This window comes from Canis lupus, chromosome 5 (assembly GCF_048164855.1).
Source record: "Canis lupus baileyi chromosome 5, mCanLup2.hap1, whole genome shotgun sequence".
In the NCBI taxonomy this organism is placed as follows: domain Eukaryota; kingdom Metazoa; phylum Chordata; class Mammalia; order Carnivora; family Canidae; genus Canis; species Canis lupus.
This window is the reverse complement of record NC_132842.1, coordinates 38,270,862-38,295,888: the sequence shown is the minus strand read 5'-3', so window position 1 is coordinate 38,295,888 and position 25,027 is coordinate 38,270,862. Positions and strand designations below refer to the sequence as shown.

Below are 25,027 nucleotides of genomic sequence, written 5' to 3'. Positions count from 1 at the left end.
ATAAAATGAGAATGACAATGGCACCTACCTCACAGGGCTGTTGTAAAAATTAAATGGTAGCATGCACATAAAACGCTTACATAGACCAATGTCTGCACTATATTAATGTTCAAAAACAAGTAAAGCAGTAACTAAGTAAATAAAGCTAAATAAAGCAGTAACTGGCCACGTTGTTGGAAGATGAACTCAAATAAATTCCATTTTTATGATCTTTTGTCTCTTCTGGTGGATATGAGATGAAACTGTGAAAAAACTGATTTTTCAGAGTTACAGTGTAAACCGGAATGGGAATGGTGCTTGAAGCTAGAACTGGTTATAGGTTTTCTCCATTGTTCCACTAAACCAGAAGGAAACCAAGAGCCTTAGGGGTTTCTAGGAACTAGGAACACAGGTTCACTTCAGGACTCTAAAAAAAAGAAAAAGATTTTGCTGGTTACTTTGGAGATAGTCGGATCTCATCTTCAAGAAGCTTTCTGGCCCTCCTAATTGAAAACAGCCCACTCTCTTAGTCTCCACTGTTACTCTGTATCTCAGACCCTTGATTGTTTCGGTCAGTGCATACATAACAATTTTAAGTTACTTGTTTGTTTAATGACCATCCCACACACATTACCTCTCCCTTCTCCCTACCTCCTCCCCACTCCACTAGAATGTAAGCTCCCTGTTGGCAAGGACAGAGCTGGGACCATGGTTGGTCATGGCTCTCTCCTCTGTGCCTAGAACAGCACCTGCACATTGTAAAAACCCAGTAACTGGTGAGTGAACGAATGAATGAATGAATGAATGACTTTATGAATGGGCAGCCCTGGCAAAAGCTTCAGGCTTTCCTTAGAAGCATAGAAAGGAAGGGGAACTGATCTTGTGGCTGCCACAAGAGGAAAAGAAAACTAGTAAAATTGTGACCACGTAGATCTAGTACTGAAGTTCTGGACCACAACGGCTCAGAATTTCTAGGGAAGGGAACACAGGGAGTGTGTAATACCTGGGTAACTCCAGGCCAAAGGAGTTACACACATACATACACATACACACACACATACACACACAAAGAGAAATACAGTTCCCAGAGACTAGGGTACATCAGCATTTGCTAGGTTGTTTGTCATTTCAGGCACAATAATCTTTCTTCACTTGGCCTCTGGGTTACCTCCCACTCATTACCCTTGGGTCGCCCTTCTCACGGGTCCCTCTTCCTCAGTTTCCTTGGCTCACTCCTCCTCATTCTCCCATCCTCTGAACACTGGACTTTCCCAGGTTAGTTGTAAAATCTCTACTCACACACACTTCCTAGATTACTCCACCTGCCTCAGGGCCACAAGGACCATCTGCATGCTAACAAACATCGAATACCTACCCTGTTTTAACCTCTCCTCTGACCTCCAGACAGGCACACACAGCTTGGCTGCTCAACACTTGACCTGTATACCTAATAAGCAACTCAAACTTAGATAGGGACTGGGACTGAAGTCTGTATTTTCTCAAATCTGCTCCTCCCAATGACAAATCCAACTCCACAGGTGCTCAGGTCAAAAACCCTACAAGCATGATTTTCCTCCCTCTACTAAGCTACCTCCAATTACTGCCAAACTCTGTCAGCTGAGTCTTCAGTATGACCCCCCCCATAATCTGAATATATACATGTGATATATGTATATCATATCTTCTTTATCCATTCATCTATGGACAGACATTTGGGTTGCTTCCATAATTTGGCTACTATAAATAATGCTGCAATAAACATAGCACATGAAAACTTTTGAATTAGTGTTTTATATATTGTTTAGGTAAATACTCAGTAGTGGAATTACTGGATTAAACAGTAGTTCTATTTTTAATTTGTGAGGAAACTTCATGCTGTTTTCCACAGTGGCTGCACCAGTTTATATTCCCACAACAGTGCATGAGGGTTCCTTTTTCTCCACATCCTCACCAACACCCGTTGCTTCTTATTAGTCACTTTTCTGATCCCATGGTATCAGACCAGCATATATTTTAGGGTCGTTAAGCAATTGCTTTTGGTGCCTAGAGTCAGTCTTTTTTTTTTTTTTTTTTTTAGATTTTATTTATTTATTCATGACAGAGAGAGAGAGAGAGAGAGAGACAGGCAGAGGGAGAAGCAGGCTCCATGCAGGGAGCCTGAGGTGGGACTTGATTCTGGGGCTCCAGGGTCACACCCCAGGCTGAAGGCCACGCTAAACCACTGGGCCACCGGGGCTGCCCTAGAGTCAGTCTTTTGAGCAAAAATGTAAATAAGATCACCTCCAAGTTTCTGCCAGTAACCCTTTATCCCAGTCTTGAACAACAATCCCCTCTGGTTTCAGTATCTTAGGGTATACCTTTTCATACCATGAAAGCTACCAAAGCTAAAACATATGTTCCACATAAGAGGAAACAAAGACCTTCAACAAACACCTGTGAAATTCAACTAGGTTTCAGGTGCTAGTGAGGCTCTGGGGAGTCAAGATGAACAGGACATGTCCACATCTTCGAGGAACTCACAAAGGAGTCCAGGTGATGGCAAGAGGACAAGATCTTCACAGTGCAATGACAGAGGGATGCCCAGTGTACTGCAGGGACCAAGTAGAGGATACCCAGCACAGCCTAAAGAGGGTCAGCCAGGCTCCCTAGAGGGACCGGCACCTCAGCTGAAGCTTACATAGAGGACTACAAATGAACATACACAGTGGGTCATATACCAGCATGTAGAATGTAAGCAAAGCCGTGGTGGCATGAATCTGATGCTGTGTGCAGGAAACCACAGACGTTTGAGGCAAGTTACTCTGAAGGTAAGGCTGGAAAGGAAAGCAGAGAGCAAGATAACTTTATTGAATGTAATCAAGGAGTATAATCTTTGTTCAGCAGGAAACAGCCACTGAAGCAGGAGAGCATGGGTGCTATAAGGACATGTTTGGAGGCAGGCCGACTGTCAGGAAGCTGTGGTAGCATCTAAGGAGAAGGCGATACAGGTCGGGATTAGGCAGGAGGAATGGAGATGGGGGAGAAAGGCAGATTTAAGAAACGGTGAGGCAGGAGACACCTGGGTGGCTTGGCAGTTGAGCATCTGCCTTCGGACCGGGGCGTGATCCCAGGTCCGGGAATCAAGTCCCACGTCGGGCTCCCTGCAGGAGCCTGCTTCTCCCTCTGCCTCTGCCTCTTTCTGTGCCTCTCATGGATAAATAAGGAGAAAAGAAAAGAAAAGAAAGAAGTGGAACTTGATGTGAAAGAGACCAAAAGGAGGAGGCAAGGATAAACTTATGGTTTCTCTTCTTGAGGCTATTACCAAGTACAAGCAGTAACATCAGGCAAGAAGAAGATTTCATTTCAGGTGCACTGAACTTGAAACTTTAAAGGAAAAGCATTCATTCATTTATCCATAATTTAAGAGGTACTTACAAAATACCCCTACGTGAATATAGGAGTGTAAATGTGAAGAGAAAAGTCTGGACTTCAGAGATTGGGTGTCATTAGCACACGGATGATCGGGAGTTAACCCACGAGGGTTGTTGACACAGTACTTGGTCCAAAGGACGCTGTCCATGGGTACCTGCTGGAAAGAACTGAATGAAGATTTACTCTGTAAGAAGAGCAGAGCTGGGAATGAACCAGGACACTCCAGAAAATACCAATGGTTCAGGCTTGGGTAAAGGATACAGAAACAAAGTAGTCAGAAGTATGGAGGACTAGAAGGGTGCAGTATCATGAAAATAAAGTGAGATAGGAACCAAGTACACACACATTACCAGGTATTAGAAAGGCTTTCTTATTCTGAGCCTTCTTCCGTTTTTTTTTTTTTTTTAAGATTTTATTTATTTATTCATGAGACACAGAGAGAGCGAGAGAGAGGCAGAGACACAGGCAGAGGGAGAAGCAGGCTCCATGCAGGGAGCCCAATGTGGTACTTGATCCTGGGACTCCAGGATCACGTCCTGGGCCGAAGGCAGGCGCCAAACCGCTGAGCCACCCAGGGATCCCCCTTCTCCCATGTTAAAATTTCTTCAGGAATTATTCCTGAGTAGAAAGTAGAATGGACCTCTAGATAAATCTAGACTTAAAAAAAAAAAAAAAAAAGAGGGGCACCTGGATGGCTCAGTGGTTGAGGGTCTGCCTTCAGCTCCGGTCATGATCACGAGGTCCTGGGATCGAGTCCCACATCAGGCTCCCTGCAAGGAGCCTGATTCTCCCTCTATCTCTGTCTCTGCTTCTCTCTGTGTGTATGTCTCTCATGAATAAATAAATAAAATCTTTTTAAAAAGAGACTTTTGTCAGCTTGCAATTCAAAGGTTATTTGGGCAATAGTTGCATTTCTGGTCACCAAATTTAATTACCAAGTTTGTGCTATTCTGTGATTTTTGCTTTAAATCAGTTTGAATACTTTTTTTCTCATGGACTATGATTATTTTCTATTCTCAGTGTTAATTTTCTACTGGTGATTTAAACCAGAAGATGTAACTTTGTCACTGTGAAAGCAATTGAATGTCTAGGACCTGGTGGCATCATTTACTTAGTACTACATTCATCTACTGGTGAGAGAGGTTGTGGCTTCTGGTCAATGCCATGTGAGTGTGATGATTACTGGCTGTAGACATCTAATTTTTGTTTGCTTTTTGTTTTGTTTGGGCCTTTGCCTACCCAGCATCCATAACCCATCCTTAGGATAATGGTGTCTGAGTTTGTCTTGGGAAACCATTTCTTCCCCATTTCCAGTCCAAGTGATTTGGGTAGAGTGACTATACTGGGCTTCAAGGGGAAGGCATGTGACCCAGGGTGAGATCAATAAAGCACTGTGATGCCCTTGGCTTATGACTGGTTCATGGCCTGGCACATGACCCGATCAGAGGCAATAAGGTAGAATTCTTGGACTTGTTAGATCAACCAGGCCAAAGGCACTCTGTTGAACTTGAAGCTGGGTAGATCAATATGGATATATACCAGGAGCTCACGAGAGCCACCATATAATGGGGAGAGCCTGTCTGAGAATGAAACTGATATAGAGGAAAGAAGAGGTGAAATATGAAGAGAGATAGAGACTGACCAAGTACTGAAGACACTGTGAGCCTAGATCTGACTGTGCCTGAAGCTAGCTAGTATACTGTTGTATTTCTTAGTTATATGAACCAATCAATTCTCTTTGAAGCTTTAGTCACACTTTGTTAGTTTTCCCACCGTTTACACCCAAAAAGACCAAATAAGTTACATAATTGCATCATTATTTTTTCTGCTTTATCCACTAACAGAGAATCAACTGCCTAAAGTCATAGAAACTCCCTTAGCCCAACTAGCCTACGAATTGCAACCCACACTGTGCTCAGCATTTGTAGGTCAGCCTTTCTGTTTTCGTCAGCCTCATTCTGTTTCTCCTCTCTCTGTTCCAACTCTTGGTTCCTCACCTGATTTCACAGAACCTACAACATTCTATGGTTCTATGGTGTAAGGTCCATTAGGCTGTGATCCTCACTGCTTCCCATGGACACCTCCTGTTTATTGTGTTCACCTCCAGAGGGCTCTTACTACCCTAGCGATCTGCCTGTTTTAATAACTAGAGGAAGGACTGGAGGACTGGATGGCAGCCACTTCTACCCCGAAGCTTGGAAAGCCCGGTGCTCAATTGTTGGGCTCTGGCCACCACCCAATGCCACCAGTACACTCTGTTCAAGCTGAAGCCTTCTTGTCCTGAAATGCTGTACCTGCTCCTGCTTTTTCCTCCCTCCCCTCTGAGGACAAGTTTAGCCTGATGTTATCCCCAATCTGTCATCTCTGTCATTGCTGTGCCACCCAGGACCTTTGCCATTTCCCCTCAGGGAGCTCCGGGGTGTTTGTGAAATCATACCTTGTTGGTCCAGAGGAATCCAGCTTTCAGACACGATTGCACAAGCACAGTGATGACACTCTCTCTCCTCAAATAGGTCGTTTAAGGTTCTTTCCCCCCTTTCCTGCCTCCAAACAGGCAAAGTAAGTTATTCAAATCTGCCAAGAGAGGGAAATAGTTACCTTCAGAAGTATACAAGAGAATCTTTCCTTCAGCTTTTCCCTGAAACCCTGGGAAATAACAGACAGATCAACACTTGTAAGGATGGACGATCTCCTTCCTCTGCTCTTACTACCTTTCTCTCATCAATGAGTATAAACCGAGTAGCCTCTTAAGCTCTTGTCAAGCCCCAGAAAACTGACCTGTAATCACTTAACCTGAATACAACAAATCTTTAATGAGCATCTACTATGTGCCAGGCACTGGGCTAAGGAAAGGGCATACAGAGGAGAATCATACAGGCAAGATCCCAGCTTCATTTATATTCTATTGCAGTGAGGGTAGAAAAGAGGCAGCAAATAAATGTATGAACAATAAATGAACAAGATTTCAGATAGTGAGAAGTACTATCAAGGAAATGTAAGCAAACAATTTTAGAAAGAGTTATCAGAGGAGGTTATTCTACAGAAGTGATATTAGAGTTAAAACCCAACTGAAGGGGATCCCTGGGTGGCTCGGCGGTTTGGCGCCTGCCTTTGGCCCAGGGCACGATCCTGGAGTCCCGGGATCGAGTCCCGGGATCGAGTCCCACGTCGGGTTCCTGGTGTGGAGCCTGCTTCTCCCTCTGCCTGTGTCTCTGCCTCTCTCTCTCTCTCTCTCTCCCCGTGTCTCTCATGAATAAATACTTAAAAAAAAAAAAAAAAAACCCAACTGAAGAGGGACACCTGGGTGGCTCAGTGATTGGATGTCTGCCTTTGGCTCAGGGCAAGATCCCAGGCTCCTGGGATCAAGTTCCACATTGGGCTCCATGGAGGAAGCCTACTTCTCCCTCTGCCAGTGTCTCTGCCTCTCTCTCTCTCTGTTTTTCATGAATAAATAAATAATCTTTAAAAAGGAAAAAAACCCAACTGAAGAGAAGGTACAAACCATGTGAAGTCCATGAAAAGAGTATTCTGGACAGAGGGTCAGTACACACAAAGGCCCTGGGCTTGGAGCAAGCTTGATGTGTTAGGTTAGGGGCCAGTAAGATATGGCCCAGGGACCAATCTGGCCTGTCTTCTTTTTTTATATAGCCTAAAAAGCAAGAATGGTTTTTATATTTTTAAATGGTTGGGAGAAAAAAACAAAATAATATTTCATGACATGAAAATTATGTGAAATTCAAATTTCAGTGACCATAAACAAAATTTTTATTGGAAAGCAGCCATGCTCACTCATTTATATATTTTCCATGGCTGGTTTCATGCATCATTGGCAGAGGCTGTGTGGCCTATAAAATCTAAACTATTTACTATCTGGATATTTGTGGGAAAAGTTGACAGATCCTTGTATTAGAGGAACAGGAAGAAATATCTTCCCAGGTAGAAAGAAACTTGAATTTAATTTAACTTGAATATTTAACTTGAATAATTTAACTTAATTATTTAGAATCCTTTTGCCTGTAAGTAACAGAAATTGACTTCAGTAATGTGGAGAATTAAAGGTAGCCATAAACTCTTTGGTACTTTCCCATCAAGAGGTGGAATGTACGCCATCTCCTCTTCAATCTGGGTAGCATTTACACTGCTTCAACCGATAGAATATGGCAGAAGTGCTTCTGCGCCAGTCCAGGCTTGGGCCTTAAGAGACTGGCAGCTTCCACTTCTCGCCTCTTAGGACTTTCTCTGAGAACCCTGAGCCCCATCTAAGAAGCCTGGCTACCTTGAGATGGCCATCCTGGAGAGGCCACATAGACATGCTCTGGATGAAGTTCCCAGCTGAGCCTAGGCATCTAGCCATCACCACCAAGATGCCAAATATGTGAGAGAAGCCATGTTGGACTCTTCAGATTAGTCCATTAGCCAGCTGAATACCACTGAGTGAGTTCAGTTGATGCTACACAAAAAAGAATCACTTACCTGAGCCCTGCTTGGCTTTTGGCCCACAAAATTGTGAAATATTACAAAACAGATGCTGTTTTATGCCTCTATGTCTTGGGATAATTATTTCATAGCAATAAACAACCAGAACTAATAACAGAAAATTTTACTGTCCTACATAAAAAGTTCAGAGACAGATCAGTGTCCATGCACACTATATCCTCATACTGCTTTTCCACAATTCCTTTGGCTTTGCTCTCTGCTTTGGGATGGTTTCACCATCAGGATAGTAGCAAGGTGGCTGCAGTAGTTCCAGGAGTCTCATTCAAACCTGATAGTGTCCACAGTCAGAAGAAAGAATGTTCTCAGAAGAGAGAATATATGTAGGCTGTCAGTATCTACCCTGGAATTAGGGATGGAGTCTCCTCAAGGTCACTGGGGAGGAATGAACACCTGATCAAAACTAGCAGAAGGAAGATAAGAAGAAAGTAGGGAGGAAGTAGGCAAATGGATATTGGGTCAGCAACCCATCGGGTTCAAAGTACCTTTCTTCCTACAATCATTCATCCATTCATTTAGAATACTTTATGTTGAATCATATGAATATACTTTTTAAAAATAAGTCAAACAAGAGATACTTGGCTGTCTCAGAGATTGAGTATCTGCCTTTGGCCCAGGGTATGATCCTGGAGTCCCGGGATCGAGTCCCACATCAGGCTCCTTGCATGGAGCCTGCTTCTCTCTGCCTAGGTCTCTGCGTCTCTATCTCTCTGTGTCTCTCATGAATAAATAAATAAATGAATAAATAAATAAATAAAAATAAGTCAACAAAGAAAGTCAAACATGGTCAAATTTCAAATGGCCATTATTAATATTCATTAGGCCTTTATACAGTAGCAGGTATGGTGCTAGACACTAGGGCCACCACGATTAAATGGTACTAAGATAAAAGAAAGGAAAGAGAAGGACCTTAGATATAATCTAAGAGCTATATAGAACCCAGTCAAAATGGAAATGGATAGCCCCTTGTTCAAAAATTATTAAGAATTTCAAGACAGCAGGGGATCTGGGCAGCTCAGTTGGTTAAGCATCTGCCTTTGACTCAGGTTGGGATCCCATCCATAGTCTTAGAATCGAGCCCTAAATCAGGCTCTCTGCTCAGCAGGAAGTATGCTTCTCCCTCTCCCTCTTCCTCTGCCCCTCCCCTCTACTCATGCTCTCTATTTTTGCTCTCTTTATCAAATAAATAAAATCTTAAAAAAAGATTTCAAGATGGCAATAACACAGTATTAAACCAAACATGCAGTCCTTCACAGCACAGGGCCCTGTGGGATTACACAGGGTGCATGCCCATGAAGCTGACCCTGGGAAAGAACAGCTGTCCACAAGAAAGGACAGCAAGGGGCTTAGGTTAAAGGGGGTCCAGGAGCCCTCCATGAGGAGACGGTGTGTACATGAGGACCAAAGAATGATTAAGGAGTGGCCAGGTGAAGAACCAGAAGGAACATAGCTCCCCAGCAGAAGAGTAATGTTCTTCCTCACTCCAGGTTGGCTGAGAGACTTAGAGTGGCCTGTCTTCTTCAGTTGTGTTAAAAAAGATAAAGGTAACAGATACCTTCCCTGTCTGTGCCAGCTCAAGCCTGTTTCCCAATCCTTTTCTGTGTTCCAGATCTTAGCACTTGGGTAATCTACCCATATAATCTGATCCTTCCCCTCCAGCACTAGAGATATGAGGAGAGCCCTAGAGGGGCCCTGTTCCCTGCAGAGCTCAATTGTAAGTGCTTCCTAGGACAACAGCCCAAGCTTCCTGATCCACTTGGCCCAGGCTTGTCATGAACAGGGAAGAGTTCTCCCTATCCTCACATGGGCTAACTGCAAACCGTAAAGACCTCAAAAGAATTTTGTCACCAAACCTGAATCTTTTCCCTAAAAGTACCCTAACTCATTTTTAGTTCTACAATGTTCTTTTTCTATATCAGATCCTATGGATATTTGATGTTAGTGGGCCTCCCAAGTGGGTTGTAAATAGAATCAGATGAGAAGCTTATTAAAAATACAGATGCCTGAGCCTCATGCCAAACCCAACTCCTCTATTTTTAACAAGTTCCACAGGTAATTCAGAAGCTCTGCCAGTCTCTGAACCATCGCTTCAGCAAGCTGGAAAAAATGAGGAAATAATTTCTATTTGGCTGTAGGAGTCCAAAGGTTCATTTCTGTCATTAAATGTGACCCCTGTAGCCAAGCTATAGTATTTCCCCCGACCCCCCGGGGATGCACTCCACGACCCCCAGTGATACCTAAAACCACAGATAGTATTGAAATCTATGTATGTCTTTTCTATGTTTTTATATATATTTATAATCTATGATAAAATTTGACTTATAAATTAAGCACAATAAGACACAAACAACAAAAATAAAATAGAACAATTATAACAATAGACTGTAATAAAAGTTATGTGAGTGTGGTCTCTCATCATCTCTCAAAACATGGTGTTGGACTGGACTCATCCTTCTTCTCGTGATGATGTGAGGTGATAAAATGCCTGTGTGTAAGATGAAGTGAGGTGAATGACACAGGCATTGCAACATAGCATTAGGCTACTAGTGACCTTCTGACATTAAATCAGAAGGAGGTTCATCTGCTTATGGACCATGATTGTCCACTGGTAACTGAAACTGTGGTAAAGTGGGACTACTGTACATTAAGTCAGTACCTCAATTTCGCCAGCAAATAATCTCCCCAGTACATCTTTACCCTGGACACTCTCCAAAGTGTAAAACTCTTGTTACCTTCCCATTAATCTAGTCTCCCCTTCTAGGGGCAGCACCTCAGTCTCCCCAGGCAGCTAACCACCCCTCTCCTACAGTAGGTAGGCTTGGAAGGAATGTCAGTCAAGGTGTTCTGAGGCATCCTAGCTGACCAGTGGATCCAAGAGCCATGTTTGGCTAACTAGATCTTCTCTCCCAGGAAATTAAATCTTGAGACGAGTGAAATAGAGACCAAAAGTAAATGAGGTTGATTCATCTGGTACAAGTGACAGCAAAAATCTGTCTGTTGGTTCCTGTTCCCAAAGTAATCCTGGTTCTTATGCTTTCTGAAACCTGATTTGCCAAGCTTTTTCTTGGGATTTGCCAGCAACCTCACTGCCCATTTCTTTTGAGTAAGCGAGCCAGAATTGGTTCTGTTGCTTGCCACCAAAGAATCCTAACAGATTCTTAGAACTAAAGTCTTTGATAGCATTCTATATGATAATGATGTCAGAGCTTCCACTCTTATGAAGCCGTTATGAATGACACTCTTATAATTAAAGTGGCCATTCTACATGAAGAGTTTATTTTAATAATGACATCTTTGTTCCAGGAATAATAGACAGTGAAAAAATTCCTCAATAGGATAAGGGATTATTCACTGTCCTACCAAAATATCTTAAATAGAAACAGGCTTTGGGTAAATACTTTTGATCTAAATGAGGTTCATTGTCCTAGACCTTAGGGAAGGAAAGGACAAGAGAAAAAAGAAAAAGGAAAGGCGTTTGGTTTCAGTTTAAAGCAGCCTCCCTTCAGCTTCATCTTATCCTTCTTACAAATTTAAGACAAGGCCTACTCTTGAAGTATTTAAGAGAGGCTGGAAGTTGCATCTGAACATGTACTTGAAGGGGTGACTACTGCAGAGGAAACAGCTTCAGGGATTGAACATCTTCCTCTCAACAGCCTCGACCTTATTTCTACCCACATCTCACTGTGACAGTTACTACAAGCTTTGGTCTTTGCTGGCATCTTCGTTATTATGATTCTAGCTAGCAGTTCCCGAGTCCTTCCCATGAACCAGGCATGCTGCTGGGTGTTTTACAGGTGTTATTCATTTAATCTTTACAATGGTCCTTCCAGGTTAGTATTATCATCATCCCCATTTTACAGAGGGAGAAACTGAGCGCAGTGTGGTTAAGGCATAGGGTTAATGATTGAAGGAATCCATCACTTACTGCTGGTGTGTTCCCATCAGTTTCAAAGACTTCCTGCCACTGTGCCCTGTCACCTTGGGTGGAAAGTGCCTGCATAGTCCACGTTGAATGTGGCACTGCATCTCAAAGAAAATGGCAACTGGACTCCCTGTTCATGTCATGTTCTGTTTTCCTGAATAAATTATAAGATCCTTGAAGACAGGAACTATGCTTTGTCTACCACAGTATCACTAGCTCACGTCTGGTACAGAGGAGGCAGTCAAAAAATGCTCGTATAATCAATGACTATCTTGTAGGGTCCTCAGACCTTAGGAAAAAAGAGTATTAGTATCAAGAGGCCGCTTCTCGGGAAATAGAAAATCCAGGTTACCCCTAGAGAATCCAGCCAACTTAAAAGTTTGGCCAAGCTTTTAAACAGAACAGATGATTCTGAATTTGGGGTCCTGGGCAGTGCTTTCTTTTCCAGAAAAGCTATTCCCTCTTCGAGACAGTCATGCTTTGGCTTAAGTTTGAGGCGAGTAAGTTTCTAAAAATCTGACAGGGAAAGTATAAGCTAAAAGGCTGACATACCAGTCATACTTTTTCCAGGGCTAGCTGCCTAACAAAATGCCCAAATCCAGCTATAATGTGCTCCACTCAGGACTGGGAGCTCTCAGAATGAGAGCTAATCTTTGATGGATATAAGATCCACTATGTATCCTTGGGCAAATTCCTTTTGTGCCTCAACTGTGAAAACAACCAAATAACAACATATACAACCAATCAAAATTTCCTGCCAAGTCTATGGGGTTCCCTTAGTGGAGTTTCATTTATTCACTGATACTAGTTCAGAGTCTGGCCTTCAGGTTCAAGCAAACCTGGAATCAGGCTTTGGCTGTGCCAAGTACTAGCAATGTGACCTTGTGCAGAACAGTGTAAGCTGTGATCTCACAGCCTCAGTGGTCTTGCCTATTGTTGGGAGAATGGCATTATACCATAATGTCATTATGCATATGGAATGCTTAACCTGGTGCCAGCACATGATAAGCAGGCAGCAAATGGTGGCTTAATGATATCTCTGCTGGCTTCACTTAGACATTTCATGCAAACCAGTCTAACAGCCCAATGCGTTCTTGGTGATTTAAGTGGCAGGTGTGATCTAAAGTCATCCTTTAACCATGTAGAATACGTTCTCAACTTCTAAATTATAAGCAGAATTAATTAGGAATAAGACAATGAAGCTACATAGATTTATTTATCATGATGTTTCTGTCCTGAGCTCTCCCCTGGAGAAGGTTTAATAAATCTACTTTTCTTACTAGATCTATTATAATCTATTATCCTTACTGAGCCGATTATAACCTATTATATTTGCTAAATCTATTATTGTTACAAAGATCATTTTGACCATTTGTCAAGGAAAAGCAACATTGCCATTATACATATCTTGACTGTCTTGTTGCCCAAACTTTCTATTTTAAGATTTAATTGTAACGTATGGAACAGGTTTGGCTTTGAACATAGCGAGCAGATGAAACATTACTGCTTTCTCAAAAGAGACTCTTAGCAGCCATTCAAATATCCCCATCCTGCTTCCTTTTCATTAGATCACTGGTCAGTCCCCTACAGTTGCAAGCCAAATGATTTCAAAGGTTCAAAACACCCCTTAAATCACAATGCCTATATGCAGAACCATTGAGAGGGAGAAATGCTAACACACTGACAAGAGAACTCTTTGCTGAAGTTAGGTGCGGCCGCAGGAATGGGAGCTACTGGAAGGTGGGCAGTAGTCTCTACAAATCAGAATGATTTTACGTGTCCCCCTTCTTCCTGCTAGGGACAGACAATACTGATCTGTATTGTGATCTGTATGTAATGTGAGCAAAATAGCCTGTTGTTGTTTTAAGCCACTGAGATTCTAGGGCTCTTGGTTTCCACAGCATAATCTAGCCTATATTGCCTGATACAGAAAAGGTACAAATGCAGTTGACTGTGTAACAGACACACTCACGAAGCCATGCCTACTAAATCCTCTCATCTTGGTCAACAATTTCCAGAAGCTAGCAGTTTAGTGGTTTAGAGAAATGAAGCTCTGAATTGCAGTCAACATTAGAATAGTTTTAGCAGACTAGTGCAAAGATTCAAAGCAATAGTCTTCTACACCATTTTGAGGGTGACATTCACGAGCCCCAAATCTGTATTTCCAGCTGGACTTCTCATCTGTAAATGGACTAATCCACTGACATCCTGCAGAAAATCCAGAACCAGCTGTCTTCTCCTCATCCTCAGGCACTTCCCAGGTGAAGTGGCGAGCTGGTGCTGACCTCAAATTGAAGACACATTGGGATATGCCATCCACCCAAGGAGCCTTCATGATCAAAGGAGTTTATTATCTGTCCCTCAAGTCTCCATGGAGGGAGGGCTCAGAGTCTTGTACATGTCATAAAGAATATTCCTATTTTTTTAAATGTTATTTATTTATTCATGAGAGACAGAGAGAGGCAGACACATAGGCAGAGGGAGAAGCACTCACCCAAGGTGGGAATCTACCCAAGAACCCTGGGATCATGACCTGAGCCAAAGGGTGACCATTAAGCCACCCAGGTGCCCCAATATTACTATTTTAATTTAAAAACCACATGTGCTCTAGATCTGACTAGCAATAATAATGATGATCATTTGTTGAGTGCTTTCTAGGTGGCACCAGGACGTGAACACTTCACATTGCTCATTTTATTTAGTTCTCCTAACTCGACTAGGTGGAAACTAGTAGCTCTTGTTCTACAAATGAAAAAACAAAACAAAACAAAAAACAAACAAAAACCCAAAGCTTAGTATAGTCCAATAACTTGCTTAAGGTCAGCCAGCCTAGAAACAGAAGAAATTATGCCAACCTGGGAGCTGTTCTCTTATACAGGGCACACTTGACCCCCTCTCCTGGCCATAGTGTTATGTCTCCCAACACCTGCACCCAAGATCTAAAACTCTGGAGTAGGGATGCCTGGGTGGTTCAACGGTTGGGTATCTGCCTATGGCTCAGGACGTGACCCTGGGTCAGGGGATCAAGTCCCACATTGGGCTCTCTGCATGGAGCCTATTTCTCCCTCTGCCTGTGTCTCTCTCTCTGTCTCGCATGAATAAATAAATAAAATCTTAAACCAACCAATCAATCAAACTGGAGTTTTCCTTGTCTTCTTGTGTTGCCAGTGACCTGATGATCTCATTTCTGGTCTCAAACCAACATTGCTGTAGTATATTCCTCAGGAGAACGAGGCCCTCAACACCTGCTTGGTTTCTTCCTGCCTTCACAGAGAGGAGTCTGAGAACCCAAAGGAAAAACAAAACAAGTGATCCACAGGGAAAGAAAAAAAAAAAAAGGATGGAGAGAAGTTATTTTCTTTGATAACTATGTGTGACTAACTAGCAACTGAGGACAAGGAAACTGATCTGCGGGCTCTTAAGAGCGCTTGAGGCGGAAATAGACCCTGTGAGCCCAAGAAGGGGGTGGAACCAGGGGCTGCAGCCAGGAAACAAAGGACAGGAAACAGGATTTCTTTTTTCCAAAGTCCAGAACAAAGCTGACGAGGAGTTTGGCAGGAAGAGGGACCACCATTTCATACTTACAGTGGAAAAAACACCGCGAGCTCAAAATTGAAGATATTTGGGAAGGGATGAGTCATGGAGGAATGGTGATATATAATCTTCGCTTTCTGAGAATAAACACTTAATATTCCTGCTCAGCATTCTTTTATTACTTGGCTGCCGTCCTCATGCTTTCTATGGGAAGTCAGGAAAGGGCTGGAAGCCTCCCACTTTGCTCATTATGGGATACTAACCTGGAAAGCAAGCTCTGTTCCCTGCTCTCCATTCTCTCTTTCCTACACTGCTATCCTGCTTCCTGGATTGTCTCTCCCACCCTATTAGTGTAGGTAATTCTTCATTTGCAGGTCTCAGCAGAGATGTCACATCCTCAAAGGTGCTTTCTCTGACTTTCATTCTGTGGCAGAGTGTGCTAGCTGCTGATCCAGGATCCAGCTACCTTTTTTCTCATTAACAATATTCTAATTTTGTTGGTGGTGAAGTTCCAATTAAAAGGTACATTTCTGGGATGACTGGGTGGCTCAGCAGTTTAGCACCTGCCTTCAGCCCAGGGCGTGATCCTGGGGTCCCGGGATCAAGTCCCATGTCAGGCTCTCTGCATGGAGCCTGCTTCTCCCTCTGCCTGTGTCTCTGCCTCTCTCTCTCACTGTGTTCCTCATGAATAACTAAATAAATAAAATATATATATATTTTAAAAAGGTACATTTCTCAGCCTCCTTTGCAAGTGCGTGACCATGTGACACAGTACAAGCCAATGAGACATGAACAGAAGCTGTCGGATTGTACTCCGGTTCCCTAAACGACCAATTCAGCAGGTGAGCAAGCTAGCCCTGTATGCACTTGGCCCCTCTTCCCTGCCTGACCCTGGACGTCTGTAACGATTCACAGCACTCTAGCATCCTTCCACCATGCATGAAGTGTCCAGGACCACACGCTAATGATGGCACATCAGAAAGTTGGAAGGAACCTAAGGGCCTGATGACATGTGTCTCTGAAGAGACAAAGTAGAAAATAAGTAACATCTAGATGAACAAAGTAAAATATAAATTTGACTTTTTAAATTTTTTAAAAGATTTTATTTATTTATTCATAAGAGACATAGAGAGAGAGGAAGAGACACAGGTAGAGGGAGAAGCAGGCTCCCCGCAGGGAGCCTGATGTGGGATTTGATCCCAGAACCTTAGGATCATGAACTGAGCCGAAGGCAGATGCTCAACCACTGAGTCACCCAGGCATCCCTAAACTTGTCTTTTTAACCCAAGCTGTTTTTGTTGCTATATCATTCCCTGGACTGAATTTTTGCAGGAGACGATGGCATAGCACAGTGATAAAATTGTAAGGATTTGCGAATTATTAACCACAGATACTATTATGATGATACTAATGCTTGATGAATATCTCCTTTATCTCTAGTCTCTCAAAGCAATGAAGTAATTTCATGTACAACAATTTTGCTGCTTAGTAACTCCCAGGCTTTAAGTATATTGACTTTTCTCCATGGGAGAATATTATCCAAATAAACTTTTGTCTCACGTTTACTTATGCATGTTAGAAAGAGCCAACTTGGGTAGCCCGGGTGGCTCAGTGGTTTAGCGCCACCGTTGGCCCAGGGTGTGATCCTGGAGACCCGGGATTGAGTCCCACGTCAGGCTCCCGGGATGGAGCCTGTTTCTCTCTCTGCCTGTGTCTCTGCCTCTCTCTCTCTCTCTCTGTCTCTGTCTCTCATGAATAAATAAATAAGATCTTTAAAAAGAAAGAAGAAAGAAAGAAAGAAAGAAAGAAAGAAAGAAAGAAAGAAAGAAAGAAAAAGAACGAGCCAACTGGAAACTGTTTAGACTTAGTTCAATTGCTTTTTCTGGAAAATATTTTCAAGTTGTTACTTTGGTAGGAAAATGTTAAATATTTGGATAAAATATTTGTCAAAATATGGTCGTACTAAAAAAAAAATACGGTCGTACTTCTTCCCATTTGCCATTTGATAAATGTGCACAGAGAGTACACAGTTGTGTAAAGCACACATTATGGAAACCTCAATTAGTGAGTATAAAAATGACCATCATCCACTGACGTGCAAGTAGCCCCTAACTTGGTTTGGGATCCCCAAAGAGCAGACCAAGAAACAAAGACTTAAGAGCAAATAGTTCATTTAGGAGGTGCAGGGGCACTGGGACAGGGTTGGAGAGGTGACAGAGGAAAGGCAGGCAGCCAACAAGGGGTGTGTTAGTATGTCAGCAACTAGAGCAAGTCACTGGGACTCCACCCTCCAGAGAAACTCAGGGAAATAAGGTAAATGACATACCTTCAAAGTATCCCACCAGCGTGGGGAGGGAGCTGGGCGACTTTTACACCAATTCCCATCAGTTGTCAGTCAACGACTCTCAGGGTATGAATTCCCTCCCAGCCACAGAGCAGGACAGAGGGGCCTTCTGTGTCTGAAAAAAGTCTGTAGGCACAGAGGTGCAGAATTGGGCAATGAGAAGGATCGAGAGCACAAGAAAGCAGTAAGGTCTAAGGGACACTGACAGTCAACACTCTGGCTCCCTTCAAGTAAAGCTCAGACATCAATGTCCGATTTCATAGGCGACACAGAAGTTTTTAGATGGCACAAGGACAAGCTTTTTTGTTTTTAATAGTTATAAATTAAGCTTAACGTCTCCTTCTACTGAATGCATAAGGTGCTGGGTTTTCCATCTGTGGAACTGATGTAATAAACAGACCGTAAAAGGAATCAAGTACAACGAAGGTGATCAACTGATTTAAAGAACACTGAAAACAGTCATATAGATGGTATGCTAATATGCAAAAGGCATGGGAAATGACACATGTTTGGGCATCACTGAAGGGTATTGGACAGCTAGTGAGACTGAGGCATAAAGCTAGGCTGCTGAGTGTTCATAAATATCTACTGGATACCCAGCACTCTTCTAGAGTACAAGAGATTTTTTTTAAAGATTTTATTTATTCATGAGAGACCCACAGAGAGAGAGGCAGAGACACAGGCAGAGGGAGAAGCAGGCTCCATGTGGGGAGCCCGACGCGGGACCCGATCCCGGATCTCCAGGATCACACCCCGGGCTGATGGCGGCACTAAATCGCTAAGCCACCAGGGCTGCCCAATACAAGAGATTTTAAAGGCATGAACCTTGCATCAAGGATTTTAGCCGCAGTGGTGAGAGCAAGACCACTAGTAGCAGTGGTAATAGAGGTAGTGGTGGTGGTGGTGGTGGTAGTAGTAGTAGGGGTGGGATAGTGGTAGTGGTGGTGGTAGTGGTGGCGGCGGTGGTGGTGGTAGCAGTACTAATGGCAGCAGCAACAGTAGTAATGGTGGTAACACCTGATGGGCTGAGTCCCTGAGAGGGAAGCCTCAGATCCCTCACAAAGAGGGTTCTTGGATCAGCACAATAAAGAATTCAAGAGCAAGCCATTTAGAGAAAGGAGACCAAGATTTATTAATTCTAGAAGTAAGAAAGGAGCTACTTCACAAAGTAGCAGTCTCTCCTCCCAGATGAGAAAGAGGACCCTTCTTTGTTTCTAAGGATAAGGGTGTTTTTTTTTTTTTTAAGATTTATTTATTTATTTGAGAGATACAAAGACAGAGACAGTGAGCAGAGGAAGAGGGAGGTGAGCAGCAGACACCCCGCTTAGTGGGGAGCCCAATGTGGGGCTCAATCCCATGACCCTGAGATCATGACCTGAGCCAAAATCAAGAGTCAGAAGCTTGCCCAGTTGAGCCACCCAGACGCCCAGGGTTTTATAATCAAATAACCATACAAGGAAGGGCGACTCTTTAACTTGGGGCTCATAAATTGCGTTGAGAGCTTAGTTTTTCTACTCTCTTAGGGCTGTGGAGTTCCTCACAGGGAACGAGTTTTACAAATGCCCAACTTTTATGGCTTTTACTGTCAGGGGGAGTGAGGTCTTGTGGTCTTCTGTGAGCCGGATCTTGTGACTCTTTTTATGACCTGCTGACCTCTGGGTTAAGGGTCAGCCTAAAACCAACGTGGCCTCCCTTTGGTCAGCTGGTCTCCTAAGCCACCCTTCCCCTCCGCACTAGCAGCAGCAGCACTGGCTCCCTGGCCGTAGAGACAGCTCCCAGTTAGTGAGGGTTTCTGCTTGCCATCTCCTTACCTGCCATCCTCAGGGAAACTGGGCCCCCCTTCATAAAATCCATGAAACATTTAAAGGGCTGTCTTTGCAGAGAGTGAGATGGAAGAAGGATCCTGGGAGATGATTTCACTAGGGTTTCCTAAGGAGGGAAAAGCAGCCCTCACTGCAGGATCACAGAGGATACAACGAGAGGTGTCCTGGCCGGTCCGTGGTCACAATGTGAGAACAGAGAAGGCACGGCCATAGATCCTTCAGGTACTGAGCCAGCTCCTATTCCACTCAAGGTACAGAGCCGGCCTCAGCAGCTGGGGACAGGAAGGGGAGAGAGGAAAGGAGCTACAGATGACGCTGCCACACTGCCCCCAAAATGTGCTATCTTATTGTGTAAGACGACATAAGATCCAGATGGCAATTTTTGGATTTGTAACTTCCTATATAGAAGTCACATTTTCCAGTACATCCTAATTCTATTAGGGTGTGTGTGATGGCCAAATGTCATTAACAATGGCCAGGCCTGAAAATGAAGACAGGCATTAGGCTGGACTGGCTCAGCAGCTGCACCAGCTCTGTGCTCGTGGCGGGGAGGGGCAGCGCGCAGGAGCCGGTGCTGGGCCGCATCTAAGTGTCATGTGGCCTCCAGGGACCGGCACACACTTGTAAGCACAAATCTGTACTGACAGCAACGTCACATTCGATCGAGGCCTGGTCTCAGCCTTGGAGCCATAGACTTGCAATACAAAATGCCTGAATGGCTTGGCTCGAAAACAAATAGGTGCTTATTTGCATTAGGAACTTGAATTTGCATGTTGTTGGCTTCACTTAGGGACAGAAAAAGGAACTATATGTAGTCTGTAGTCAGTGCTACAGCCTTCTGATGTCACACTGGGTCGTCTAAGACGGAAACCATCAACCACGGGGCAGGCTGGCGGGGTAGGGGGTGGTTTATCGATCAGATGGCCAGGGTCTGAATGCTGGTTCTGCCTCTCACCCCAGCATGAGACCTAGGGAAATCTGCTTAGTTTCCCAGAGCTTTTCTTTTTCTGTAAAATGGGCACAATAGAAGTACCCACTTCATAGGATTGTCATGGGCATTAAGTGAGGCAGATTTTGAGCTTGGGGCCTGATATACAGTAAGTGCTTAAGAAATGCATGTTTATGGGGGCATCTGGGTGGCTCAGGCAGTTAAGTGGTCGGGTTGGTACAGGTCTTGATCTCAAGGTGGTGCTCAGCAGGGAGTCTGCTTGGGATTCTTTCCCTCTGCCCCTTCTCTGCCTCTAAAATGAATAAATAAATCTTAAAATAAAAAAAGAAAAGAAATGCATGCTCATGACTAAGTATGACAGGTTTTTATTGTAGCCGTCTTTACTTAGACGTTGATCATCTTCCTTGTTGCAGAACAGGAAAGGGTACTGGTAAACTAAGTGAACAAGGAGACACTACATGGAGGGGGTCTAATGCCCTGGTGGCCTAAGCAAGCAAGCAAACCAGAATCTAAGCCTGCTCTTGCCTCAAAGTGATGAAACCTAAGGACAACCAGTCTCAAACAGCCGCAGAGGCTTTGAGCTACCACATATCAAACACCTTCCTCTCTTTGCTTCCACAGTTTCACTTCAGTCTTTCCCTGGCTCCTGGCCCTGGAGTGCTCAATAACCACTTCTGGTTTGGAGCCGCCTGATTCCAGGGGATTTTGGGCCCAAATAAACTCTTCAAGTGTTTAAGATGCCTCAGTTTATCTTTTAAGAGTATAAAGAGGGACTGACACAAAAATGGGGACAGGCTTCACCCCAAATGCAAGCCTTGCAAGAAGAAGACAGAAGAGAGAGGCAGGAGAAGAACGAGTAGTGCTCTACAACACCCGATGGGAATGGAAGTCAGGACAAAGGAGGGCCAGTCATGATGGTGCTCTTGTGGTCATAAACACAAATTAATCTGACCGTGACAAATAATTTGGTGGGAAACTACATATGGCTATTCCCAAATAAAATGGGAAATGAGACAGAGAATAATTAAAACCTTATTGGAAGTAGGAGAAGAAGCCAACCTGCTTTTGCAGGCAATATCCAAACACCAAAGCTCAGAGTAGGCTCATGGGTAGGACAGACTTCTCCTGCTGCAGCCTGGGAGCCATGGTCTCCCCTGGACCACGGGGACAACTCCTCAGTGGCCTCCTGCTTCCACTCTTACCCCTGCACATACCATTCTCTGCCCAGCTGCCAAAATTCTCATTTAAAAATATAAATCAGGCTATGTTACTGCTCTGCTTCCAATTCCAAGGACCTCCCAGTGGCCTTAAAGTCTATACTCCCTGTCATGGCCTGAAAGATCATAGTCAAAGTCTTCGAACACTTCTCTGGCCCCATCTCGTACTGCTGTCTAGCTGACAATTCTATAATGGGCCAAGCTCCCTCCTACTGCAAGACGTTCCCTCCCACCCTGGACCACTGCTGCCCACATCTGCACCTGGCTGGCTTCCTAGTGTGTGAGGCTCAGTTCAGACATCAGCTCACCGCTAAAGAAGACTTCCTCAACCACCCCAAATCAAATCTTAATTCTCCTGCCCCTATTCTCTATCCTATTACTTCCTTTTATTCTCTTGCTAGTATTTTAACACTAGGCAAAATCACCTTCTACATTTGTTTATGCACTTATGATCTAAATCCTCCCCCACACACACCAGGATGGGAGTCTCTGGAGAGAGGGAATTTGTTCACCAATGAATCTCAGGGCCTAGCATGGCATCCGACACTGAGATTTCTTGAATAAGTAAGTAAATAAATATGAATATAAATTTCACTCTTACAGCCCTCCCCCTTTCCACCTCCATCTCCCAGCTTTGGGACCGTGTGTGACATGGAGCTAAAAGCTATCCAGAGGTGCCTGGGTCCTCAGTCAGTTAGGCATCTGCCTCCTAATTTTGGCTCAGGGCCTGATCTCAGGGTTGTGAGATCAAGCCCCTCGACGGGCTTTGCCCTCACTGAGGAGTCTGCTGGAGATCCTCTCTTTCCCTCTCCCTTTGCCCCTCCCTCTGCTCATGTTCCCTTCCTTTCCCCCCTCACTCCCCTCAAGTAAGTAAATATATAAATGAATAAATAAAAATCTTTAAAAAAAAAAAAAAAAAAAAAACAAAGCCAGAAGCTATCCAAAGCCAGCCTGTCCTTCTCTCTTTCATGAAGACCTTACCAAGTTGAAGACCAGATGGAGGGGGGCTTAGCAGGCCTTCAGAGTGAGTGGTCTGACTTTGGGGCAGCAAGCAGAGTTTTCTTCAGCAGAGGGAGTTCCATAGCTTGGTGAGTAATGGGACCTTAGAGCTATTCTCTTGCAGATCCCTGGGAGCACACAGACACCAGGGCATGGAAGGATGGAGGGGACAGAGCGTTACAGTGGGCACAGGGAGGCAGGCCCCAGCATGGAAGCCCAGCCTGGGACTCCTGCACCCTGGGGGGCATGGATGTGCAGGGGCAGCCAGTTACGGGTACTCACCTGAGCCAGGTCAAGGCCCAAGCATCTGTCTGCTGTGTCACCTATAGTGGTCTCCCCCATGTCTGGGTATGAAACCTGGGGATGGCGGAAAGGGAATAAGAACTGAAACTGACTTTCCTAAAAGTCTGATGGAATGGGGGACTAGAGTCAGGTTCAATTAAAAAAAATAACCAAGTAATGATACATTTCAGACATATCTGAGTTTTGGAAGTAGATTACAATTGCTACTCTATTATCTACTATAGAAACATCCACACTGACAGCAGCTTTCATTCAATAAGACATTACAGTGCCAGGCCTGGCCTGGGCACTATGTATACCTTACTCCCCTTATTTTTTTTAAAGACTTTATTTATTCATGAGAGACACAGAGAGAGAGACAGAGACATGAACAGAGGGAGAAGCAGGCTCCCTGTGAGGAGCCTGATGTGTGTCCTGGGATCACAACCTGAGCCAAAGGCAGATGCTCAACCACTGAGCCACCCAGGTGCTCCCCTGACCCCCTTAAACCTCAAACAAGGATACAAAGAAGGTGCTATTATCTATCTATCTATCTATCTATCTATCTATCTATCTATCTATCATCTCTCTACCAACCAATTTTAGAAGCCAAGGCCCAGCGTCCAGGTCTGTCTCGGGCACATGGTAGAGAGTAGTGCTCTCATACTCCTCACCACCCAGAGGTGGCTTCACTTCGAGGCCAGTCCCCTTGAGACCCACATCCCTACCCTTGCCCTCTTGCAAGGTTTGTGAAAAGCCCCTGCTCAAAAGCCAACCCCCAGCCTAGGTCATTCTGCATTGGCTCTTGGTCCTGCTGCTGGAAACAAGGGTGGCCACGAAGCTGGCCTCGGAAGAGAACACTCACAGCAGCCTGCTCTCCAGCAGCAACAGGGCTTCTGTTCTATAAGGCTGCAGGAAGGGGAAGGGGGTATTGCTTTCCTCCAGAGGTTTGGGCTGGGATAGTTTTCACCCTGAAGAGGCTACAGCAGGAAAGTGCTTAGGGAGACTGAGCTGGCTCTGATGTACCCCTCTGTCCCCAACATCTGCTGGAGGCACCCGACAGGACATAAACACTGCCTGGTTTTTTCCTTTTCCTAGTCCACCCACTGCATGATATTAAGGGTTGTTTTCTTGCCTCAAAGACACAAAGATCTCTTCCTTGAATACCTGGAGACAGATCAAGCGGCCATATGCCACATTAAAAAAAAAAAAAAAAAAAAAGAGAGAGAATTGCTTGCACCCTCCTGGCAGGGAACAGTAAGTAGTCCATTACACAACACATCATTGCTTTCATGATCGGGGCTTCCCATCTGCCCCCTTAAAAAAAAAAAAAAAAGATTGATTGATTGATTCATGATAGACACAGAGGGAGTAGGGGCAGAGACATAGGCAGAGGGAGAAGCAAGCTCCACACAGGGAGCCTGATGTGAGACTTGATCCCAGGACTCCAGGATCACGCCCTGGGCCAAAGGCAGGCACTAAACCGCTGAGCCACCCAGGGATCCCCACCCATCTACCCCCTTAACCACTCCTCCTCACTGTGCCCAGCCCCTTGGATGCTCAGCCAATGGAGTCCTCCTGTCCAGGGTTTTTCCTGGGATTGAGGAAAGGCCCAGGAAAATGAGTTCACATGGGAGCACTTGAGATTTAATCATTTCATTCTGGAAAGTGAGAGCGGGATGTGGATGGGGGAGAGGAGCATAGTTTAAAAGGAGGAGTCTAGAAAAGACTGTTTTGGGCAGAGGAATGGCCCCTGTGGTTAGAAGTTCAGTCCAGAAGGCAGGGCAGGAGCACAGATGAGATCCCATCACATATCAGCACAAGTCACAATCCTGCATCCTACCTGTTTTCATTCCTGAGACCAGGCCTCCACCCAGGGCCAGAGAGGAAAGTGGGAGGAAGGGGCAGTTCAGGGGGCAGGTAGCCCAGGAGGGGTATTTGGTTGAGGCTCTAGGGCAGAAGGGGGGCCTCCAATTCAAATACTTGGGGGTTCAGGGCATTTACATATTTTCACCGGGCTCAATCAACCAGAGTTCCTGGCAGTCAAGGGACCCTCAGGCTGGGAGACCAGGA

The 25,027-nt window shown here is 44.4% G+C and overlaps 1 long non-coding RNA gene across 2 annotated transcripts; it reads left to right on the top strand.

Annotated features, from left to right (window-relative positions):
• Window positions 1–4,412: 4,412 nt before the first annotated feature.
• On the top strand, window positions 4,413–15,187 carry LOC140633574 (uncharacterized). 2 transcript variants are annotated; one of them, XR_012031155.1, is made up of 3 exons: window positions 4,413–4,556; window positions 13,975–14,067; window positions 14,975–15,187. It is a non-coding gene; the product is annotated as an uncharacterized lncRNA (long non-coding RNA). The 2 variants fall into 2 exon arrangements; XR_012031156.1 differs by lacking the exon at window positions 4,413–4,556 and adding an exon at window positions 11,116–11,714 and having other exon boundaries at window positions 13,975–15,187.
• Window positions 15,188–25,027: the final 9,840 nt, after the last annotated feature.